This window comes from Talpa occidentalis, unplaced genomic scaffold (genome assembly GCF_014898055.3).
Source record: "Talpa occidentalis isolate TD23 unplaced genomic scaffold, MPIMG_talOcc4v2.1 talOcc4.13, whole genome shotgun sequence".
NCBI classification, from domain to species: Eukaryota; Metazoa; Chordata; class Mammalia; order Eulipotyphla; family Talpidae; genus Talpa; species Talpa occidentalis.
In genome coordinates, this window is record NW_023601322.1 from 50,449,653 (window position 1) to 50,459,032 (window position 9,380).

Sequence of the window (9,380 nt, forward strand, 5' to 3'; positions counted from 1 at the left end):
AATATTACTCAGCATTCAAAACGATAAACACATGCAATTTGCAGCAACATGGATTGTGCTGGAAGGGATCATGCTCAGCGAAATAAGCCATAAAGAAAAAGAAAAATACTGGATGGTCTCACTCATAGCAGGAATCTAGAAAACTTATATAAGGGACCAGGAAAATGAATAACTATAAGAAAGTGAAAATCAAAATCAACAAAAACTGTGAACCAGAGACACTCTATGGGGGGTAGAGGGCGGGAGGGGAGGGATTGAGGTCAAAATAAGGGGGTTGCAATTGTATGGGGAATATAAAAATAAAATTTATTATTAAAAAAAATCAAAATCAACAAGCAACTATAATCCAGAGATGCACTATACGGGGTGGGGGGGCAGGGTGGGGGTGGAAAGGAAGGACTGGCATCAAAATAAGGGAGGGTGCAATTGTATGGGGAATATAACCAAAATGAAAATGCATACATTGTGCAAAGATGAAAAAAGTTGTAAGAATTATATAAAATAAAATATTTAAAATGAAAAAAAAGAGTCTTTGATGCTTAGGCTTTAGCTGATAGGGTACTGATGGCTATTGTACTGACGGCTATTGGCTATCTTTAGGTAATTGTCTAAACTGAAATAATGAGTTTTAGTGTAAGGTTTAGTTTTTTAACTATTAACCTTGAAGGTTGCCTTCTTGCTGAGAGCACGTAACAGCCAAAAGCCTATGGGAAAAGAATGCACTGATTGTTTCTGCTTTGCTTCTATGCATATGATGATGTCATCTCACTGCTTGCAAAAAATGAATAAATAAAGACCTGCTGAGTCCCTGAGAAAGAGATACTTGCACCAAAAAGAAGAGTGTGTGTCTGCCTCATCCCCTTCCCTTCAGCCCTTAAAGTTTCACCTAGGCCGTCTCATTCCTTCAGGGACACCTGACACAATATTCTGCCGAGGCTGGTCATCGGCATGTATGGGTATGCATTGAACTTTTTTTTTCAAAAGTGAGTAGAGGTAAAAATAATGGATGCTTGCAAAGATAGGTACTACTGAGATGGAAAAAAAAATATATGGGGACATAGTAGAACACAGTAGAAAGGTTGATTGCTGTGTTCCTTTCACTTGAACCATGTAAATGTAGAGGCAGCATTTTTCCTTTCATGACTAGATTTTCCCCAGCTGTTCAGCCAAGACTTCTCTGCATGGCATTCAGAAGAGAAGTGCAATGTGCTGCTCTGTCTGCAGGGCTCACCCGGGGAAGCAGAGCCTGCGGGGACAGGAGTAGACATGCAGCAGGCTTTGTCCGGGACTCAGTGTGCACAGTCTCTAGGTTGACTGGGCAAGCGAGCTCTTGGAGGCGGGCCTCTGCTAGGGAGCTGGAAGCCTGGCTACTGCTGTGTACACAGTGAAATTTCTCTCAGGGTTTACCTCTCCAGGGAGTCCTTGACTCTTCTCTCAATGTCTTCCAGCTGATTGAAACAGACCAGCCCAGATGATCTCAGCTAATTCCCCTTCCTTTTTTTTTTAATGATAGGAAACATACAACTTATTAGAAGGACTTAAAAATCAATACAAATCAATTTTAGGTACTTCTTGAGCACAGACTATCAGAATTTTTCTACAAAGAACAGCTTATCTAGCTGGCAACACCATGTGTATTTAAACTTTAGTTTTTAGAACACTATACAGAGACTAGACAATTGACAGGAAATATTGTATACCTAACCCAACTGTATACTGTTATAATTTTTTTCATAATTGCACATACAATTATAGGATTTAACATAAACAGTCAATTTTTAGTATAGGGTTTTTAAATTCTGGCTCTCTTTACCATTCTGGTCTTAAAATTATCATGTATTTTTGTGGAAACAAGATATAGAAATTTTATTTTTGTAAAAGTGAAAATATAAAGAAGTATTTTCTATATTATTTCTGTATCTAGAGTCAGAACATGGTAGTTGGTTATTCTGATGTTTTTTAAAGCCCATTTTAATAGTTTTAAATTTTAATATCTCATGGAAAATATTTTTCATTAATAATTCCTTCAGATATTTAAAATTTATCTTTGTTCTTTAAGCAAACATGAGGAAAAAATGGAAAGTGGACTATGGTTTTAATATAGTAAAGATGTCTTCAGATGAAACACTAGATATAAATTTGCCTTGGTATTTTGTTCCAACTTATGATGTACCAGTATGCTCCAAAATAGAACCCTTTCTTGGTATACACACACAGCTTAATCCCTTTGGCTCAGTGAGTGAGACTGGTCCAGATGATCTTGGCTAATTTCCTTTCCTTAAGTGAATTCTTTATGGACCTCAGTCACATCAGCAAAATGCCTACAGATCAATATTTGAATAACTGGAACTTGCAGCCGAACCAAGTGCATGCATCTAAAAGGCCATCACAGGAGTAGAAACTGGTTTTATGCTTTAGGTTCTTCCCATGCTGCTGCCACCCCACCCTTCACTCCTAACCCCACCCCACCACAGAGAGACCTCTGTTGGGCTGCAGTTCCTGTGGTGCAAGCCTCTGCTAGGATGGGGCGTGCTGTGATCCAGTACAGCTCTGGAGGGACTCAGGGCACTCAGAGAGATGTTCCCCATAAACCAGACGGTGGGATACTCAAGGAGTGGGGGTGCTAAGAAGAGACAGGAGGAACACTCTGGAGTTCTTGGAACAACCCTGGAAAGACTCTGGAGAGATACATCTGCTTTATTAATAGAAATTTGGCCACTGAGAAGTCAAACTAAGTCCAAGTTCAGCTTTGCACTTGGAGGGGAGCTGCTGGCGCAAGCTGCAGGTCTGGGATCTGCTGAAATCCTCACCTTCACCCTGACCTTTCCTCAGCTCCTGTCCAAAGCACTGACTCATCCCCACGGGCTGTCTGGCCCACAGAAAGTTCCTTTATCTCATGGCTCCTGCATCTCTTAAACTCTGTGAGAAGAGCATTTTTCAGGAGCTATGGGGACCAACCGCATTTGTGATGTGTTCTCCGTAAAGTCAAACTTAGGTTTGTCAACAAATGTATGATCACTCCTTACACAGCTCTCTGTGCTGGCTGGAGGGCAGTCAAGTTTCAAGTGAATTTCACTTGGGAAGAAATGCTTGCTCAACTTCCCACCATGGAAATGTTGAAAAGGCAAGTCTTTCCTTCTTGTCCCTGACTGCCAAGCTTTCACACCCCTAATCAGTTATTCATTTTTTTTCTCCTTCTTACACAGGGAAAATTCCAGTGGTTATTTCTGGTGGGGCTTTCCGAGCCTTTCCTGCCTACACACTGGTGTTTCACAGTCTCCCACTGCTGGGTGATCATCCTTCAGCAGTAACGTAGGAACAGCCGTCCACTTACCAGGCGCCCAAATCACTGCTGGCAGCTGAGTCACACAAGTGACTGTGAAAAACAAACCAAAGGAAAAAGCTTGCCGCCAGCCTTCCCTTACACTGTAGCTGCCTTCAGTTAGGCTTTATCTCTCCCGATAAAAGCGTGGAAATTCGGGAAGATCCTGTGGTTCTCTGGTAAGTTCCTCACGCCCTCTGCGGGGGTCACAGTTGTGTATCAATCAGTTTCACTTCTGCCCTTCTGACCAGCTTCCGGGGTCCTTTGCCAGCTCAGTCAGTGTGTGTCCAGCCCCAACGCACTGTGTAGACCAAAAAAATTACCGTCCCTGAATTCTAGAGTGGGGATCTGGTGGCCTACCATGTGTGGTGCCCTTTAATCATCTTTCCATTTATCAAGCATTTCTTTTTCATAATTTATTATTATAATTAACACTACATTGAACAACATTATATATATATATAATTCCACGTTTTGAATTATTTTCTCTTAAAAGAAATTAATACATGTGATTTTAATTTTTATGTCAACGGTATGTAAAAATAGTAACTTCATAAAGACATATTGTTTTCCTTCCTAAAACATTAATATTCTTACCTTCTGAATGGACATACAACTTTTCTCCTATATTTTCTTCTATAAATTTCATATTTTTAGTTCTTATGTTTAAGTCTAGAATCCATTTCAAGTTAAGTGTTGGATGTTGTGTGACAGAAGGATGGAAGATTTTTCCCTTCAATTTTATATAGATATTTGATTGTTTCAGCATCATTTGTTGAACATTATATTTTCCTAATTTAATTCCCTTACCCCTTTGTAGAAAATGAATTGACTGAATTTGGGTTTTTGGACATTCTTTTATACTAATAATCTATATGTATATCACAAATACACACTGTCTTGCTTACTACAACTTTAAAAAGTATTGTATTCAGGTAGTTTAATTCTTCCAACTTTGTTCTTTTTCAAACTTCTTTTGGCCATTTTAGATTACATTGCCTTATAAATTTTAGAAACAGCAGATCATTCTCAATAATAAAGGCTTCTGGGATTTACAGTAGTGTTGTGGGTAACTTAGATAAGAAGATAGCATTTTTCAGTTCATGAATATAATATGCACATTTATTCAATTAGTAAACAATATTTTTATAGATTTTAGATGCATAATTATTAAATTTAATGCTGAGACACTTTTGATGCTATTGTAAATATAATTTTAAAATTTTATTTTCCATTTTTGTTGACGGTATGTAGAAATCAATTGACTTTTGTGTATTGAGATTGCATCCTGCAACCTTGCTAAATTCCTTTTTTAGTTATAGCAGCTTATTAAGACTAGACTGTTTAGGACATCTATGAACAAAATCATGTTACCCATAAATAAAAATAGTTTACATCTTCCTTCCCAGTTGGTCTCTTTTCCATTTTTCATAACAAAAACTAAAAACTCAAGTCAATGTTAAATAGAAGTGGTTAGAGGCATCCGTGCCTTATTCCTCATTTCAGATGCAAAGTGAGCAGTGTTTTATCTCAAACTGAGATTTCAGCTGAAAGGTTATGGAGCTGCTCAATGAGTTGAGGAAATATCCTTCTCTTCTTAGAGGGTTACCTATTTTATTCATTTTATTTATTTATTTTTTTTATTGTGAAAAGGTGTTAAATATTTAAATGTTTATTTCATCTGTTGAGATGATAAGATTTTCACCATTTATTATCTTAACATGATGAATTATTATTTAAGATATATTTTCTGACATTAGGCCAACTTTGCCTTTTGTGGACAAACACATTTGATCATGATGGTGTTTTTTTAAGTGTACTGCAGAATTCCATTTCTTAATCTTTTATTAAGAATTTCTGTGTCTGGGGCCTCCCCAGTGGCGCAGCTGTTGAGCGCTGGGCTGCAAAGCTGCCTGCAGCCTCTGCAGAGCTGGTTCGATCCCCGGCCGCTGGCAAGGGTCCCACATGGCGCGACAGACCTCTCCTGCCACACCCACTACTCCCCTCAGCAGTGTACTTTGTCAGTCTGCCTGTTCTGTTCCCAGCTCTGGCTCTGGTGAATTCTCTCACCCTCCCACGCTTCTGACTGTACCCAGAGCTTGTATAAATAAATAAATAAATCTTAAAAAAAAAATTCTGTGTATTCATGGGGATCATCTTTCTTTAGATTCCTTTTTATTTTTGCAATTTTTAAAATTATTTTACCTTATCAAATGAGTTGAGAAGTATTTCTTCTTCCTCTATTTTATTTATTTATTTATTTGTTTGTTTGTTTATTTATTTATTTATGTATGTATGCATACAAGAACTGGGGTACAGGCCAGAGGCGTGGGTGTGAGAGGATTCAATAGACAGAGTGGGGAACAGAAAAGGCAGACTGACCGAAATACACTGCTGAGGGGAGCAGCAGGCAAGTCAGGAAAGGTCTGCTGCGCCATGTGGGTTTCTCCCTGGCTGGCTGGGCATCAAACTCGTGCTGCAGAGGCTTTGGATAGCCTCATAGGTTGCGTCTTAACCCCTTGCACCACTAGGGAGGACCTTCTTCCTCTATTTTAAAAAAGATTTATGTAAAGGTTGGTATCTCCTTTCAAAGTTTTGACAGACTTCATCACTGAATCTATTTGGTGTGAAGTTTTCTTTGTGGGATAGTTTTCAATTATGAAGTTGATTTTATTTTTCTTTTATAATTATGTTTATTGAGCTAATCTTGGTTTATAACACTGTATTTGTTTTAGGGGCTATAGTTTCAAACATCTACAATTATATATTTTTACACCATGCCCCACCACCAAAGTCCTAATAATCCTCCACCATGACTGTTGGACCACTCCCTCCACTGTTCTCACCCCATCCTCCTCCCCTTCTGGTTGCCTCAGTTTTACAGTCAGATGTCATGAATTTCTCATTGGTTTGGTTTTGTCTGACCCTTTGTTTTGTTTCTCTGTATTTCACATATAAGTGAAGCCATCAGTATTTATCTTTCTCTTTCTGACTTATTTCACTTAGTGTTGCCTTTACCAGTTACATCCATTTGTTGCAAATGACAAGAGTTATTATTTTTTTTTAAATAGCTTAGTAGTATCCCATTTTGTATACATACCATGTTTTTCTAATTCATATCTTTGTTCTTGGGCACTTAGGTTGTTTCCATGATTTAGTTATTGTAAACAGCGTTTCAGTGAACCTAGGAATGCATATATATGTCTTTGAATTAGACTTTTTGCATTCCTTGGTTAGATACCTAGGAGAGGAAGCTCATTATTTTTTCTTCTATTTTTAATATTTTGAGAAAGTTCCCCACTGTTTTCCATAGTGACTGGAAAAGTCTACATTCAGTCCAACAGTGTTCCTTTTTCTCCATCTCCTCACCAACACTTGTTGTTTCTGATCTTTTTGATATGGGCTATTCTCAAATGTGTGAGGGAGTCTCTTCTTGTGGTTTTGATTTACATTTCCCTGATGATAAGTGATGATGAACTTTTTTAAGTGTCTATTGACCATTTCTATGTCTTCTTTGAAGAAGTGTCTACTTAGCTCTTCTGACAATTTTTTTTAATTGAATTAATTGTTTTCTTTTTGTTAAGTTGCATGAGTTCTTTGTAGATCTTGGATATCAAACCCTAGTCAGCTGTAGGATGTGCAAGTATTTTCTCCCATTTAATAGTGTCTTTTTGTTTTAATGATGGTTTCTTTCAATGTGCTTTTTAGTTAGATGTAATACCATTAGTTTATATTTGTTTTTGTATCTTTTGCCTGAAGACATCTCTGAAAACAATGTCATGTGTCTTTTGCCTATATTTTCTTCATTGTATTTTGCAGTTTTGGTTTTTATATGCATATCGTTAATCCATTTTGAGTTATTTTTGTGCAAAGTGTGAAATATTGCTCTATTTTCATTTTTTTGTATGTGGCTCTCCAATTTTCCCAACACCATTTGTTGAGTGGTGTTGTATACCATTTTCCAAAGTATATTCTTGGCCCTTTTGTCATGGATTATCAATTAATGCATGGGCTTATTTCTGGACTATCAATTATATTCCATTGGTCTGTGGACCGTTTTTTTCTCCAGAATCATATTATTTTTTATTACTATAGCCTTATAGTGTCTTTTGAAATCTGGCAATGTGACACTGACACATTTCCTCTTTTTTTGTCAGGATTATTTTGGCTATTCAGGGTATTTTGTGATTTTGTATGAATTTTAGTATTGCTTGTTCTATTTATTTTAAGAATACCACTGGAGTCTTGATAAGGATTGAATCAATATATTGCTTTGGATAGGATAACTATTTCAACAATGTTAATTTTATCAATCCAAGAACTTAGACTATCTATCCATTTTTTGTGTGTCCATTTCTTTGAGTAATGTCATAGTTTTCACTTCACCTCCTTTGTTTACTTTACTCCAAGTTATTTAATTCATTTTCCTTGCAGTTGTGAATGGGACTGTTTTTTCATTATTTTTTTTTTCTAACTCATTTATATATAGAAATGCAGCTGATTTTTGCAAGTTGATTTTGTACCCTTCCACTTTATTGAATTGATTTATGGTTTCAATTAGTTTTTCTTTTTGAAGATTTAGGGTTACCTATGTATATCATCATATTATCTGCAAATAGTGATAATTTTACTTCTTTTCTAATTTGGATTCCTATTATATATTTGTCTTGCCTGATTGCTCTAGCTAAGACTTCCAATACTAAGTTAAATAGTAGTTTTGAAAGTCGGCATCTTTGTCTTATACCAGGTCTTACAGAAAAAACTTTCAGTCTTTCACCATTACATTTGCTGTGGGTTTGTCATACATGACCTTCATCATGTTGAGGAATGTTCTATCTATACCCAGTTTTTGGAGGGGTTTTATCATAAACAGATATTGAGTCTTATCAAATGCTTTCTCTTTATTCATCTAATTTATAATTTTTATCTTTCCTTTTGTTGATGTGGTTAATTATGTTGTTTGATTTTTGGGTGTTGGACCATCTCTGTGTCCCTGCAATAAATGCCACTTGGTCATGATGCATGAGCCTTTTGATACATATTGTTGAATTCAGTTTAGTAAGATTTTGTTGAGGAATTTTGCATCTATGTTCATCAGGAAATTGTTCTGAAATTTTCTCTTTTTTTGTGTGTGAGTCTTTGTCAGGTTTTGGTATCAGAGTGATGTTGGTATCATAAAATGTGTTTTGAAGCTTTTCCTATTTTTCTATTATTTGGGAGAGTTTGAGAACCATCTTTGGAGGTTTGGTAATATAGGATCCCTAACACTTCTTGTTCTCAGAGCTATTGTCTGACTGTCTGCTGGCCAAGCTAAATGTATAGTCAGGCAAGGGATCTCTCACTGGGGCAAAAGTCCTCATATGAGGAACATACTGGGAGGCCAGTATTTGCTGAAAACAGCAGGCAGACATTATGGCTAGATTAGCAAGATCTATTAACATACCTTAAAAAGATTAGCAGAAAGTTGGGTAAGAACAGAATTAGAGATAGTATCCTTTGAGTAGCAGGAACTATGGAGTCCCTCCAAGCAATAGGCCGTAGTCAATCCACCCTAACTTGCACCAGAAGATAACACATCCCCATGCCTGTACATTCCCCACATGCTTGCCCTTCTTCTCTGAATCTGGTTCTAAATAAATACAACATTGCCCTTGGTTTGGGCCTGAACTTTCTTGGTATAGTCCCTCTAGGCTTCTCATTAACCCACTGGGATTTTGAGTGATCTCTCTCATCCTGTACCACTCCCAACACTGCTGCTCTGCAAGGTGGCAGGTAGAACTTACTAGTGAAGTCATCTGGGCCTGGATTATTTTATTTATTTTTGGAGTCTTTTGACGGGTGTTTCAATTTCCTTGCTCATGATTGGGCTTGTCAAGTTTTCTGTTTCTTTTAGGTTCAGTCTTGGAGAGTTGTATATTTCTAAGAATTTGTCCATTTCATCTAGATTTTTTCAATTACTGGCATTATATGTTTGTGGTAATGTCTTATGATCCCCTGTATTTCTGAACTGTCTGTTGTAATTTCTCTTTTAGTGGTCATTGCATTCTCTCAGTCCCTA